The sequence below is a fragment of the Schistocerca serialis genome, chromosome 7 (assembly GCF_023864345.2).
Source record: "Schistocerca serialis cubense isolate TAMUIC-IGC-003099 chromosome 7, iqSchSeri2.2, whole genome shotgun sequence".
Classification (NCBI taxonomy): domain Eukaryota; kingdom Metazoa; phylum Arthropoda; class Insecta; order Orthoptera; family Acrididae; genus Schistocerca; species Schistocerca serialis.
This window is the reverse complement of record NC_064644.1, coordinates 92,120,832-92,136,678: the sequence shown is the minus strand read 5'-3', so window position 1 is coordinate 92,136,678 and position 15,847 is coordinate 92,120,832. Positions and strand designations below refer to the sequence as shown.

The window sequence follows — 15,847 nt, the reverse complement described above, 5'->3', positions numbered from 1 at the left end:
TTGCCTGTTAGCACAGACAACACTACGCAAGCGCCGCTGCTCTCGTTCGTTAAGTGAAGGCCGTCGGTCACCGCGTTGTCTATGGGGAGAGATAATGACTGAAATTCAATATTCTCGGCCCACTCTTGACACTGGGGATCTACGAATACTGAATTCCCTAAGGATTTCCGAAATTGAACGTCCCATACTTCTAGCTCCAACTACCATTGCAGGTTCAAAAGCTATTAATTCCCGGCGGGCGGCCATAATCAAGTTGTAAACCTTTTCACACGAACCACGTGAGTGCAAATAACAGCTCCGCCAGTGCACTGCCCTTTCATATCTCGTGCACGCGATACTACCGCCATCTGTATGCTATTTTCACATCGCTATCTCATGACTTTTGTCACCTCAATGTAAGACCCTCACCTGATTACTTTGGCTTAAGGAATTGTTGGGAGTTACTAACACGTCGACAAAAGTTTTGCATCACTCCTTTACTTCGAATTTCATGACGTAGAAAGTAAAAATTGGTTAGACAGCATTTGTATATAATCATTTGTAATGCGTCCAGATCACCGAATCAAATAAATAAATTTATTCACAGGACACCTGAGCGAAGTCAATACGTGGTTGAACGTCCCCTTCCTCGGATTCTGCCGTGAATCAGTTGAAGCAAACCAGTTCATCAAGCCAGCCCTGGTCCAGACTGCTCCACTTTTTAATGGTGATCCTGCGTAAGTTGCGGAGAATTCTCGGTCATTGTCGACTTCCAAAAACAGCTCGTTTCAGTCTATTCCACACATGTCCGATTGTGTTCATGTCCGGGGAACAGGCAGGTCACTGCAGTCTGCAGCGTACAGCAAGATGAACACGAGAGTTATCATCCACGAGATGAAATTCTCACCAAAATGTTGGTAATACAGTCCCACTATTGGTTATAGAATCTCGCCCCTGCACTGTACATCGGTGAGGTTGCCCTCAACAACGACCAGAAATGTACGCTTGTCCCATATAAAGCCACCCCATAGCATCACTCCACAAGACCTCACTGACATGGGAGACGTGTTGTTGGAGGCATTTGGTGTTACCGCGTTGTCTCCAAACGCGTTATCAGTAAGAATGAGATTTTCACTCTGCAGCGGAGTGTGCGCTGATATGAAACTTCCTGGCAGATTAAAACTGTGTGCCCGACCAAGCTGAGAGTACCGGGCGTGAGGCGTGCTTCGGTAGCTCAGTTGGTAGAGCACTTGCCCGCGAAAGGCAAAGGTCCCGAGTTCGAGTCTCGGTCGGGCACACAGTTTTAATCTGCCAGGAAGTTTCACATCAGCGCACACTCCGCTGCAGAGTGAAAATCTCATTCTGGAAACATCCCCCAGGCTGTGGCTAAGCCATGTCTCCGCAATATCCTTTCTTTCAGGAGTGCTAGTGCTGCAAGGTTCGCAGGAGAGCTTCTGTAAAGTTTGGAAGGTAGGAGACGAGGTACTGGCAGAAGTAAAGCTGTGAGTACCGGGCGTGAGTCGTGCTTCGGTAGCTCAGTTGGTAGAGCACTTGCCCCCGAAAGGCAAAGGTCCCGAGTTCGAGTCTCGGTCGGGCACACAGTTTTAATCTGCCAGGAAGTTTCACGTTATCAGCGATTGTTACGTGTAACTGTCATGTTTTATGTTTTTCTACTATGTTGTAATTGTAAAGTAATCTGCTTTCCCATTCTTAAACTTTAGTGTATACGTGTTTCGAATGTGAGCTGGCCGCGGTGACCGAGCGGTTCTAGGCGCTTCAGTCCGGAATCGCGCGACTGCTACGGTCGCAGGTTCGAATCCTGCCTCGGGCATGGATGCGTGTGATGTCCTCAGGATAGTTAGGTTTACGTAGTTCTAAGTTCTAGGGGACTGATGACCTCAGATGTTAAGTCCCATAGGGCTCAGAGCCATTCGAACCATTTGATTTGAATGTGAACCTGAACAATGCAGGCGTGTTTACGAGAAAGCTGTCTGATGAAAGAGTCGCCGAATCAGTCTGAAACTGTATAACTGTACTGCAAATAACTTTTATGTATATAAAAAAATGCCGCGCTGTCTGAGGCGTCCTGTCACTATCCTCGCGGCTCCCCCGTCGGAGGTTCGATTCCTCCCTCGGGCATGGGTGTGTCTGTTGTCCTTAGCGTAAGTTAGTTTAAGTTAGATTAATTAGTGTGTAAACTTAGGGACCGATGACCTCAGCAGTTTGGTCCCATAAGAACTTACCACAAATTTCCAAATTTTAAAAAAAAATTAGAAAACGTAAAACTGTATACTCAAAAAACAGTTCTGAAAAACTCTTTATCGTGCAGTGCAGTGAACGGAGCTACAATGCTTGACGTCACATAACTAACGTAATGAACATTACACAGAAAATTACAAATCTAAAGAATTAATTTCCAAAATGCTTTCAATAAATGTCCTGGAAATTAACGTACGCAAAGGACTACATAAAATTCCAAACATTAAATGACACTCAGCGGATGTAACACTTCACTGTAAGAATGAGACTGTCTGCACAACAAATAAAATCTGGACAAACTTTGCCTACATTTTTAAATTCAACGCTTTACTAAGAGTGATCTTACTCTGTCCAGACTGCGACGCTAAACTGGCCCTAACAAATTTTGTGGCTTACCTTGTGGCAACGGAAATTTGGTACTGCTCGAAAGTCATGAAAATAAAAAAATGCAGAGCAGCAACGAACCAACTAAAGGAAAGAAACCCCGTCTAGCGTAGTGCAAGGAAAAGCAGCTGTGCATAGCAGCGTATTTCGCTCAGTGCAATGCGGTGACACACAATTGCAAAAGAAAATATTCGTGAAAAGACATGAGTAGAAACTCGAATTATAAAATAACTGAAAAGAGACTAGCGTTCAAAAACTATATTGCGAATAATCAAACTCATTCCTTGACAATTAAAACCATCTTTACAAAAATCACTTCTTATTAAAAAACATACACACATCAAAAAAAGTCTTGAATCACTCCAGTACCCAGAACTCCTGAACATAGACGTTGACTGTGGATATTGTATCACAGACACAGTCCCTTTGACTGTTCAGAGATGTCACTAAACCCGCCCAAGGATGTAAACAACCGTGCATGAGCAGCGTCTATTAGACGGAGGGGGTCCGACAGTCGATCAGTTCCAGTCATTCCACCAGGACGGAGGTACACGGCTCGTGTTATCTGTAGTTCGACCATGCCTAGACGGTCATTACCGCGGTTCGATTGCGTCCTCATTGTTACTTTGTGCCAGGAAGGGCTCTCAACAAGGGAAGTGTCCAGGCGTCTCGTAGTGAACCAAAGCGGTGTTGTTCGGACATTGAGGAGATACAGAGAGACAGGAACTGTGCTGGGCATGCCTCGCTCGGACCGTCCAAGGGCTGCTACTGCAGTGGATGACAGCTACCTACGGATTATGGCTCGGAGCAACTCTGGCAGCAACGCCACCATTTTGAATGATGCTTTTCGTGCAGCTACAGGACGCCATGTTAAGACTCAAACTGCGCGCAACAGGCTGCATGATGCGCAACTTTAGTCCCGACGTCCATGGCGAGGTCTATCTTTGCAACCACGACATTATGCAGCGTGGTACTGATGGGCCCAACAACATACCGAATGGACCGCTCAGGATTGGCATCACGTTCTCTTCACCGATGCGTGTCGCATATGCCTTCAACAAGACAATCGTCGGAAACGTGTTTGGAGGCAACCCGGTCAGGCTGAACGCCTTAGACACACTGTCCAGCGAGTGCAGCAAGGTGGAGGTTTCCAGCTGTTTTGGGGTGGCATTATGTGGGGCCGACGTACGCAGCTGGTGGTCATGGAAGGAGCCGTAACGGATGTACGATACGTTAATGCCGTTCTCCGACCGATAGTGCAACCATATCGGCAGCATATTGGCGAGGCATTCGTCTCCGTGGACGACAATTCGCGCCCCCCTCGTGCACTTCCTTCAGGATAACGACATCACTCGACTTGAGTGACCAGCAAGTTCTCCAGACATTGAACCCTATCGAAAATGCCTGGGATAGATTGAGGAATGGGACAATCTGGACCAACAGTGCCTTGATGAACTTGTGGATAGCATGCCACGACGAATACAGTCACGCATCAATGCAAGAGGACGCGCTATTGGGTATTAGGGGTACCGGTGTGTATAGAAATCTGGACCACCACATCTGAAGGTCTCGCTGTATGGTGGTACAACATGTAATGTGTGGTTTTCATGAGCAATAAAAAGGGCGGAAATGATGTTTATGTTGATCTCCATTCCAATTTTCTGTACAGGTTTAGGAACTCTCGGAACCGAGGTAATGCAAAACTTTTTCTTATGTGTCTATCACACTGCCATATAGTACGTTACTGAAACAGCAAAGGAGTAGTCAAACTGTAGCCCTGAATTCTAGCCATGTGAACAGACAATTTTGCTTAATCTCGTCTCGACATCAAATTAACTGACCCTAAGCCATAAAGAGTAAATACAGAAAATTTGCTTTTCAGCAATTCGTCATAAAGTACGCGCGAGCCAGCAAATGGAGCAACAACTGATGAGCCAAAACATTATGGCCATCTGCTTAACGGCTTATTTGTCCTTCTTTGGAACGAAATACATCGCTGATTCTGCTGATGAGGGATACGAGAGCTTGTTAGTAGGTTTGTGGACGTATGTGTCATTAAATGTCTACGCACATGTCATGCAATTAGCGTAAATATCGGACCGCTGATTTGCGTATAAGGTGATGGCGCCCAGTAGCGACCCAGATAGGTTCCACAAGATTTACATCAGGCGAATTTGGTCACCGAGACCTCAACATGAGTTCACTATAATGCTGATCAACCCACTGTAACACTGTACTGGCTCCGAGACACGGATTGCTGAAAGACGATACCGCCGTCGGGTAAGATATCAAACGCGAATGGATGCATGTGGTTCTCAGCAGTCAGCGTGCCTTCGTTTACTATAAAAAATCCTATGGAAGCGCAGGGGAATGTCTCTCATAACATAATACTGCTTCCACCAGCCTGCGTCCGTGGCGCGCTGCACATTTCGAGCAGCCTGGGTTTGTGGATACGAGAACCGACCTAGTGTAGAAAAAATGTGATTCACCTGAAGAGCCGACACGTTTCCATTGATTGACGGTCGATTCCCGATGGTCCCCCCACTGCGATCGTAGCTAACGATGTCGTTGGATCAACATGTAAACACGTAGGGATGGTCTGCTGCGGAGCTCCATATTCAACCATGTACGATGAACGGTGAGCTCCGAAACACTTGCGTGTGCACCAGCATTGTGCTGTTTCGGCAGAGATACCCCAAGTCACCATCCATCCTACTTTACAGAGTAGACAAGCCTCCGAACCACACGTTCTTTGAAGAGTCGTGGGCTTCCAACCATTTAGCGCCTACGGTAGTTTCATTGTCCTTCTACCTCTCTCCATAGATGCTCACGACAGTAGCACGTGAACAGTCGACCAGGTCCGCCGTTGTCGAGCTGCACGTTCACAGGCAGTGCGTAATAATAATCTGCCTTTGTCAACGTCGCTTGTGTCAATGGATTTCTCCATTTGCAGCCCATAGCTAGGATGATCCCCCATCCATGTCTGCTCCGCTTACATACTTCTGTTACTGCGTCACGTGCCCGCATCGCCATCAGGCAGCATCCAAAGTCCCATTGGGGTGTGGTCATAACGTTTTGGCTTATCAGTGTATCTTCAAACTTCTCAAATCAGTCTTTACCAAATAATACTTCCCAAAAACCAATATCCTCTGAATTTGCATCTCTGTGTTCTGCTAGTTATTAGGTCTACAACTTTGCTTCCGACGTTTGGCAATAGACGGCAGTAGCGGCAAGTGGGGTTCAGGTGGTTGGTCGTAGGTGTAATACAATAAGCTTAGTCATCTAATTTCATAAAAATATTAGTCGATTTGTGATTGCATCAGAAGGTTGTTCTCGATTAAGTACGTCAACTTACGTACCCATTTCTCGGCCTTTGAGGGAAGTTTTCATTTTCTGCTTTAACATGAATAAATCTGCGGCTGTGGCTCTTAAAATGCTGGGTAAGACCAATGGTGAGGGAACTATTAGTGGAAGAACGTGCAGAGAATATTTTCAACGTCTTAAGAACTGTGATTTTGATGTCGAAGACCGGCATGGCCGGAGTGGCCTAGCGGTTCAAGGCGCTACAGTCTGGAACCGCGCGACCGCTACGGTCGCAGGTTCGAATCCTGCCTCGGGCATGGATATGTGTGATGTCCTTAGGTTAGTTAGGTTTAAGTAGTTCTAAGTTCTAGGGGACTGATGACCTCAGAAGTTAAGTCCCATAGTGCTTAGAGCCATTTGAACCATTTTTGAACCGGCATGCTGGTGGAAGACAGAACGTTTTCGTATCTACTGAAACAGACGAAGACAGTCACATGACATCATTATTAAAAACAATTGATGCGTTAGAGCCCAGCACTGAAACCCAAACGGCCAAAATACAGTGACAGACACGTAAAGGTAATTTTGCAGCAGGTCAGTGGTCGACCCCATGTCGCAAAAGCCGTCAAAGTATACACGGAACCGTTGAAATGAGAAGTCCTATCCCTCCCGCCGTATTCTCCATACGTTGCTCTCTCTGACTACCACCTTTTTCGATTAGTGGCATACAGTCTGGCTGACCAGCACTTTCGATCATATGAATAAGTGCAAAATTGAATCGATTCATGGATCCCCACAAAAGACGCCCGGTTATTCTGCCACGAGATTCGTATGCTATCCGAAAGATAAGAGAATGTAGTGGCCAGCGATGGCAAATGCTATGAACCATAATATTTTTGTAACTTTTTCACAATAAAGCCCCGAAATTCAATAGAAAACGGCGGAAGCAAAGTTGTAGACTTTGTATTTTCACACCGCACAGCAGCGTAACCAACACCTGACTCTCACTTACACTCCGGGAAATGGAAAAAAGAACACATTGACACCAGTGTGTCAGACCCACCATACTTGCTCCGGACACTGCGAGAGGGCTGTACAAGCAATGATCACACGCACGGCACAGCGGACACACCAGGAACCGCGGTGTTGGCCGTCGAATGGCGCTAGCTGCGCAGCATTTGTGCACCGCCGGCGTCAGTGTCAGCCAGTTTGCCGTGGCATACGGAGCTCCATCGCAGTCTTTAACACTGGTAGCATGCCGCGACAGCGTGGACGTGAACCGTATGTGCAGTTGACGGACTTTGAGCGAGGGCGTATAGTGGGCATGCGGGAGGCCGGGTGGACGTACCACCGAATTGCTCAACACGTGGGGCGTGAGGTCTCCACAGTACATCGATGTTGTCGCCAGTGGTCGGCGGAAGGTGCACGTGCCCGTCGACCTGGGACCGGACCGCAGCGACGCACGGATGCACGCCAAGACCGTAGGATCCTACGCAGTGCCGTAGGGGACCGCACCGCCACTTCCCAGCAAATTAGGGACACTGTTGCTCCTGGGGTATCGGCGAGGACCATTCGCAACCGTCTCCATGAAGCTGGGCTACGGTCCCGCACACCGTTAGGCCGTCTTCCGCTCACGCCCCAACATCGTGCAGCCCGCCTCCAGTGGTGTCGCGACAGGCGTGAATGGAGGGACGAATGGAGACGTGTCGTCTTCACCGATGAGAGTCGCTTCTGCCTTGGTGCCAATGATGGTCGTATGCGTGTTTGGCGCCGTGCAGGTGAGCGCCACAATCAGGACTCCATACGACCGAGGCACGCAGGGCCAACACCCGGCATCATGGTGTGGGGAGCGATCTCCTACACTGGCCGTACACCACTGGTGATCGTCGAGGGGACACTGAATAGTGCACGGTACATCCAAACCGTCATCGAACCCATCGTTCTACCATTCCTAGACCGGCAAGGGAACTTGCTGTTCCAACAGGACAATGCACGTCCGCATGTATCCCGTGCCACCCAACGTGCTCTAGAAGGTGTAAGTCAACTACCCTGGCCAGCAAGATCTCCGGATCTGTCCCCCATTGAGCATGTTTGGGACTGGATGAAGCGTCGTCTCACGCGGTCTGCACGTCCAGCACGAACGCTGGTCCAACTGAGGCGCCAGGTGGAAATGGCATGGCAAGCCGTTCCACAGGACTACATCCAGCATCTCTACGATCGTCTCCATGGGAGAATAGCAGCCTGCATTGCTGCGAAAGGTGGATATACACTGTACTAGTGCCGACATTGTGCATGCTCTGTTGCCTGTGTCTATGTGCCTGTGGTTCTGTCAGTGTGATCATGTGATGTATCTGACCCCAGGAATGTGTCAATAAAGTTTCCCCTTCCTGGGACAATGAATTCACGGTGTTCTTATTTCAATTTCCAGGAGTGTATTTCTCTCTGAATGCTACTGACAACCAAAGATCATACTGCTTGTACTCAGAATTTCTGTGGCGTAAAATATCGGCTATTGAAGACTTCTGCTTGAAAAATATCCAGTATACAAATATGAAGTACGACACATCGAATAAAAATTGAGCTCACATCACTTTCATTGAATACCAAAAAATAAACTAGTAACCTTACACATGGAACAAACGGATGTTAGTTTCGTCAGTAAAGAGCATGCGACAGCAATCCTGTGGCGTTCATTCTGCATGTTTTCTTGCCCATCTCTAACGGAGTCCAAGGCGTTGTGGTGTGCGACGAAGGTGATACGTGACGCCTTGTAGCTTCTTCTAACGCCAAATTAAGTTCTGGATCACTCAGCGCACAGTTCCTTTGATTCATAAGTCGTGGATATCGATCATCCTGTTGACTTGTCAAAGTTGGCCGGTCTGTACGGTATAAGTCTTCAACGCTGCTTGTCAGTACGAAGCGACTCCTTGTCCGCACCATAACCGTTTGACTACGGTGCACACGTTGAGCAATTTCCATGATTGACAAGCGTTCTGCGCGCAACGTGATGAAGTGGACCCGATCATTAGTCGCGATTGTCCTTAGTGGCGTGATTGACGTTCACTCTATTCCACAGACGCCTGTCATTCGTCTCTACTGGTGCTTTAGTTTTAGCTGTAATGCTCCAGTCCATTACAGTACGGCGTTCTACCCATAGGAACCATCCGATCACAATATTATTGCACTTGGCCTCCCGTGCCCGTTATCGGAAACACACGGTGGCGTTACAGTAAAGAAATACAGTGTTGATAAGCAAAACGCACCGCACACTGAATGATTTCGAGACTGTTGTGCATATACACTGAAGCTCCAAGGAAACTGGTATAGGCATGTGTATTCAAATACAGAGATATGTAAAGAGACAGAACGCAGCGTTGCGGTCGGCTACACCTATATAAGACAACAAGAGTCTGGCCCAGTTGTTAGATCGGTTACTGCTGCTAAAATGGGAAGTTATCAAGAATTAAGTGACTTTGAACGTGGTGTTATAGTTTGCGCACGAGCTATGGGACACAGCGTCTCCGAGGTAGCGATGAAATGGGAATTTTCCATACGACCATTTCACGAGTGTACCGTGAATATCACGAATCAGGTAAAACATCAAATCTCCGACATCGCTGTGGCCGGAAAAAGATCCTGCAAGAACGGGACCGACGACAACTGAAGAAATCGTTCAGCGTGACGGAAGTGCAATCCTTCCGCAAATTGCTGTAGATTTCAATGCTGGGCCATCGGTAAGTGTCAGCATGCGAACCATTCAACGAAACATCGTCGATATGGGCTTTCGGAGCTGAAGGCCCATTCGTGTACCCTCTATGACTGCACGACACAAAGCTTTACGCCTCGCCTAGGCCCGTCAACACAGACAAAGACTGTTTGGAAACACGTTGTCTGGTCGGACGTGTCTCTCTTCAAATTGCATGGAACGGATGGATGTGTACGGGTATGGAGACAACGTCATGAATCCATGGACCCTGCATGTGAGCAGTGGACTGTTCAAGCTGGTGGATGCTCTGTAATGGTGAGAGGCATGTGGCATGTGCCCCTGATACGTCTAGATACGACTCACAGGTGACACGTACGTAAGCATCCTGTCTGAGCACCTACATCCATTCGTGTTCATTGCGCATTCCGACGGACTTGGGCAGTTCCAGCAGGACAATGCGATGCCCCATACGTCCAGAATTACTACCGAGTGGCTCCAGGGACAGTGTTCTGAGTTTAAACACTTCCGCTGGTCACCAAACTCCCCAAACGTGAACATCATTGACCATATCTGGGATGCCTTGCAACGTGCTGTTCAGAAGAAAGCTCCAACCCCTCGTACCCTTACGGATTTATTGACAGCCCTGCAGGATTCATTGTGTCAGTTCCCTCCAACACTACTTCAGACATTAGTCAAGTCCATGCCACATCGTTGGGCCCTGCGCAATATTATGCAGGTGTACCAGTTTCTTTGGCTCTTCAGTGTACTATCAAATGGTTTAGCGTGTCCTCGCGAAATTTCGCGATAAAATCTCTCTATAAGCCGACTAAAGCGTCCTCATTGCCTGCCGCAGTAACGTCGTGGTCAAGCAACAGCGCTCGTGGTAACTGTGTTTGTGTTCAAACACATCATCAGGGGTGGATTTTCGATAGGTACAGGAACAGTCATGATAGCAACAACACACGTGAACGACAATTAGTATGATGCAAAACGTTTGTTGATGGGTGTATTGCTGCCAGTACGGTGTATTTAAAGCTTGCCGATGACGCTAAAATTTCGTCAGGAACAAAAATTGAAGTATATCTACATCTACATCCACACTCCGCAAGCCACCTGACGGTGTGTGGCGGAGGGTACCTTGAGTACCTCTATCGGTTCTCCCTTCTATTCCAGCCTCGTATTGTTCGTGGAAAGAAGGATTGTCGGTATGCTTCTGTGTGGGCTCTAACCTCTCTGATTTTATCCTCATGGTCTCTTCGCGAGATATGCGTAGGAGGGAACAATATATTGTTTGACTCTTCGGTGAATGAATGTTCTCGAAACTTCAACAAAAGCCCGTACCGAGCTACTGAGCGTCTCTCCTGCAGAGTCTTCCACTGGAGTTTATCTATCATCTCCGTAATGCTTTCACGATTACTAAATGATCCTGTAACGAAGCGCGCTGCTTTCCGTTGGATCTTCTCTATCTCTTCTATCAACCCTATCTGGTACGGATCCCACACTGCTGAGCAGTATTCAAGCAGTGGGCGAACAAGCGTGTTGTAACCTACTTCCTTTGGTTTCGGCTTGCATTTCCTTAGGATTCTTCCAATGAATCTCAGTCTGGCATCTGCTTTACCAACGATCAACTTTATCTGATCATTCCATTTTAAATCACTCCTAATGCGTACTCCCAGATAATTTATGGAATTAACTGCTTCCAGTTGCTGACCTGCTATTGTGTAGCTAAATGATAAGGGATCTATCTATCTATGTATTCGCAGCACATTACACTTCTCTACATTGAAATTCAACTGCCATTCCCTGCATCATGCGTCAATTCGCTGCAGATCCTCCTGCATTTCAGTACAATTTTCCAATGTTACAACCTCTCGATACACCACAGCACCATCCGCAAAAAGCCTCGGTGAACTTCCGATGTCATCCACAAGGTCATTTATGTATATTGAAAATAGCAACGGTCCTACGACACTCCCCTGCGGCACACCTGAAATCACTCTTACTTCGGAAGACTTCTCTCCATTGAGAATGACATGCTGCGTTCTGTTATCTTGGAACTCTTCAATCCAATCACACAATTGGCCTGATAGCCCATATGCTCTTACTTTGTTCATTAAACGACTGTGGGGAACTGTATCGAACGCCTTGCGGAAGTCAAGAAACACGGCATCTACCTGTGAACCCGTGTCTATGGCCATCTGAGTCTCGTGGACGAATAGCGCGAGCTGGGTTTCACACGACCGTCTTTTTCGAAACCCATGCTGATTCCTACAGAGTAGATATGTAGTCTCCAGAAAAGTCATTATACTCGAACATAATACGTGTTCCAAAATTCTACAACTGATAGACGTTACAGATATAGGTCTATAGTTCTGCACATCTGTTCGACGTCCCTTCTTGAGAACGGGGATGACCTGTGCCCTTTCCCAATCCTTTGGAACGCTACGCTCTTCTAGAGACCTACGGTACACCGCTGCAAGAAGGGGGCCAAGTTCCTTCGCGTACTCTGTGTAAAATGGAACTGGTATCCCATCAGATCCAGCGGCCTTTCCTCTTTTGAGCGATTTTAATTGTTTCTGCTGACCGGAATGAATAGTGTCTTGAAAAAGAGGTTATAGGATGAGAATCAGCAAATATGAAACAGGCTTAATGGTATAGCGTCGAATAAAAATCTTGATAGAATCATTTTGGGAAATGAACTGTTAAGAGCGTGGGATGAGTTTTGCCATTTGAGTTAGAAAATAAACGACGCTGGCCGAAGTAGAGAGGGTATAAACTGCAGATCTGCAGTTGCAAGGAAAGCGTTTCTGAATATAAACGTTGTTAATATGAAATAGAAAATTTAAATGTTAGAGCGGCCTTGTACAGAAGTGAAACGTGGAAGAGAAACAGTTCAGATAAGAAGAAAATAGAAGCTGTTGATATGGTGTGTTTCGGAAGAACACTGAAGATTAGAAGGGTTATTCTGACTAGTTCCATGTAGCCCACCACAAATTCCTCTCCTGCGCGCACCTCATCGTTTCAGAATAGCACTCAATTATTTGTTGGATATATTCCTATTTCTGTCTTCCTCTACAATTTTTACCCTATACAACTACCTCAACTATCGTGGAGGTTATGCCTTGATGTCTTAACACATGTCATCCTGTCCCTTCTTCTTATCAGTTGCTTCGAGGTGTGGGACCCGCTTTGGACAGGGTGACGGAAGACATCGAGAAAGATAAAAGAAGGGCAGCTTGTAAGGTGCCTCTTACGTGTGGAAGACATTTTTACCAGTTTTAATAAATTGTCTCTTATTGATGTATTCACGATAGTTAGGAAGTGCTGTAGTCCGTAGCCGGCAATGAGTCGGAGAGGATTTCCCACGCTGGCTGGCTAGGTGACGAAGCGACCATATGTCGCGCGTAGTGGGGTGGGGCTCGGCGCTGGACTGTAGGATCAAGCGTCAGGCTGGGAAATATACATGACGAGAAGTACCGCCATCTTGGCGCCAAAGTCACCGATTTTGTTTATTTCTATTTAATAATTAAAGTCATTTATGACAACATGAATACTAGGAGGAGCCTCTGGATGTTTAAAACTATTTATCATAAATTTTCCTCGTTAAAATTCACACCCGTTCATTAACAAATGCATATCTTAGTAAGTACGAACTTGATCGGAAATCCACGAACCGTGACGAAACTAGCAAGAAATAAGGACTGTGCGCCAAAGTCGGCAGTCGGCGTTAAGCGCTCTTCCTGTCTTGTTCGATGGTAGCCAAGGTCTCGGTTACGAGTAGTTTGTGACATGAGTGTTTCATTATTGATCTAATAGGAATAAAAGTGATATTACGGCATTCTGAATTTCGAGTAAATAGATACACCAAAGTTGATCGATAGCAATTTCAGATAATTAGCTACCAACGACAGAGACATCCAATGCGCCAATGGAGAATCTGCACAGGACGATATTTACGAGAGCTGAACCGGGAAAGGAGGAAATCCGACGACACGACCCACAAAGGCGGATCAAGGAAGGTCCGACTTACACTCGTCAATTCCGGGTGGAAATGCTGACCAGTCATACTGTACGTCACATATACCACCCTCTACGGACTAGCGGCTAAGCTGAGTAATAACAGTATCAGTTTAGAAGCGAGGGGATCGTGCAAGCTCATTTTGTACTATCGCGAAACAGGGGAAAGGGCGTCGCGGATATCATTCACGAATTCGGGTGACAGTCATTGAAAGAAAAGAGTTTTTCGCTGTGGCATTTCTAATGAAATTTTGATCAGCAACTTCCACCGTAGGGTGTGAAAATTACTTATTGGCGGCCACCTACGTAAAGAGTAATAAACACCATAGTGAAATAATAAAAATCAGAGCTCGCATGTTAAGATTTAAATGTTCGTTTTCCCAGTGCACTGTTCGAGAGAGGAGCGGTAGAGAAGCAGCTTGAAGGTGGTTCGATGAACCCTCTTCCAGGTACCTAATTGTGAATTCCAGAGTAATCATGTAGATTTAGATGTTATCCACATGTTTCTTTCCTCGCCGATTCTGTCGAGAACCACCACCTTCCTTACACTGTCAGTCAGTCCACCTAATTATCAAATTCTTTTCAGCATCACATCTCATACTCTTCGAAACTATTCTTTTCCGGTTTTCCAGCCGTCTAAAAGTACAGTTTTAGAAACTCCTTTCTCAAATTAGGGGCGATGTTTCATACTAGTATACTTCTGTTTTTACGTGCTCCTTGATTTGTCCATCATGTGTCATTTGGCTTCAAACGTCGTAAAATTCTTTTAATTCGTCTACTTCGTTACCCCCAATTTTGATGTTGAGTTTATCATTAACCTCATTCCTGCTACTCCATGTTACTCTCATCTTTCTTCGGTTAACTCTTAGTCCATATTCTACGCTCAGTAGTTTCTTCATTCCATTGAGAATCTACTGTAATTCTTCTTCGCTCTTACTGAGGATAGCAATGTCAAGAGCTATTCTAATCACTGATATCCTTTCACTATGAATTTTGACCCCACTACTGAACCATTCTATTATTTCCGCCATTGGTTCTTAGATGTGTAGACTGAACTAGTAGCTGCATGCCCTCGGGAAAAATTACGGCTGTAGTTTCCCCTTGCTTTCAGCCGCTCACAGTACCAGCACAGCAAGGCCGTTTTGGTTAATGTTACAAGGCCAGATCAGTCAACCATCCAGACCGTTGCCCCTGCAACTACTGAAAAGGCTGCTGCCCCCTTCAGGAACCACACATTTGTCTGGCCTCTCAACAGATGCCCCTCAGTTGTGGTTGCACCTACGGTGCGGCTATCTGTATTGCTGAGGCACGCAAGCCTCCCCACCAACGGCAAGGTCCATAATTCATGGGAGGAGGGATCCAGGTATATTTACAACAAAAGCATTTTACACCATGGTAAAGAAAGCTGCCAGGTCACTATCTTACCTGCAAACACAGGCCGGACACACTAGAAATAGAGACAAGAGGTACATGGAGGATGGGGGTATCGGTATGGAGGATTTTAAAATTGGGGTAAACTTATTACATCTAGAAATTTTTTCCTTCTTCGAAGCCTTTTCTCAAAAAGTGTATGTGCTAATGGTACGAAATTTTCAGGAGTTGTTCGAAAGATGTTGCTTCTCATTGTAACCAAAAAATACAATATCCCTCTATTACTTTCTGATTTATAGGATTGTATGCAGAAAAAAGAACTTAATTTTGAATGTGTAAAATTCAAAATTCTATAAATAATAAAAATTTTATCGTTAATTAATGATCGTAGCTCACTGGTCGTAGAACTTTCTTAGGATCGGACAGTAGAATTTTCAAATTCATTACGTGATTAGGATTTGAGTTACAGGTTTCATAAAAAAGGCAACAAAAAATTAAAGATTCATATTTGGGGCAAAAAATTAATTTTGAAGCTTTTACTTTATTTTTCCATTAAAATCGAGCTCTTTCTTTACACATGCAAAATATTTGATCCGTAAGTTAACAACTATTGATGTAATTTATTTTTTACATAAATGTTTATATGGTAGGCTACATCTCCCCTTAAATAAGTGGACACCTTGTTTCTGCACTGAGTTCAGGGGGATCAAATTTATGCACTTTTGCATGCACTCGAATCAGTTCTGGAATCTCTGATATTGGTACGTGCATCTAAAAAACATGATTTTGGAACGAGTCAGTAGCATCAGGCAGGAAGTCGTTAGCGAT

At 45.8% G+C, this 15,847-nt stretch overlaps 1 protein-coding gene and 1 non-coding gene across 2 annotated transcripts in view; both read left to right on the top strand.

Annotated features, from left to right (window-relative positions):
• Positions 1-15,847, top strand: part of LOC126412164 (feline leukemia virus subgroup C receptor-related protein 2) — a 755,677-nt gene that overhangs the window by 720,466 nt on the left and 19,364 nt on the right. The window lies entirely within an intron of this gene.
• Trnas-cga (transfer RNA serine (anticodon CGA)) lies at positions 1,503-1,577 on the top strand. Its single transcript has one exon. It is a non-coding gene; the product is annotated as a tRNA-Ser (tRNA).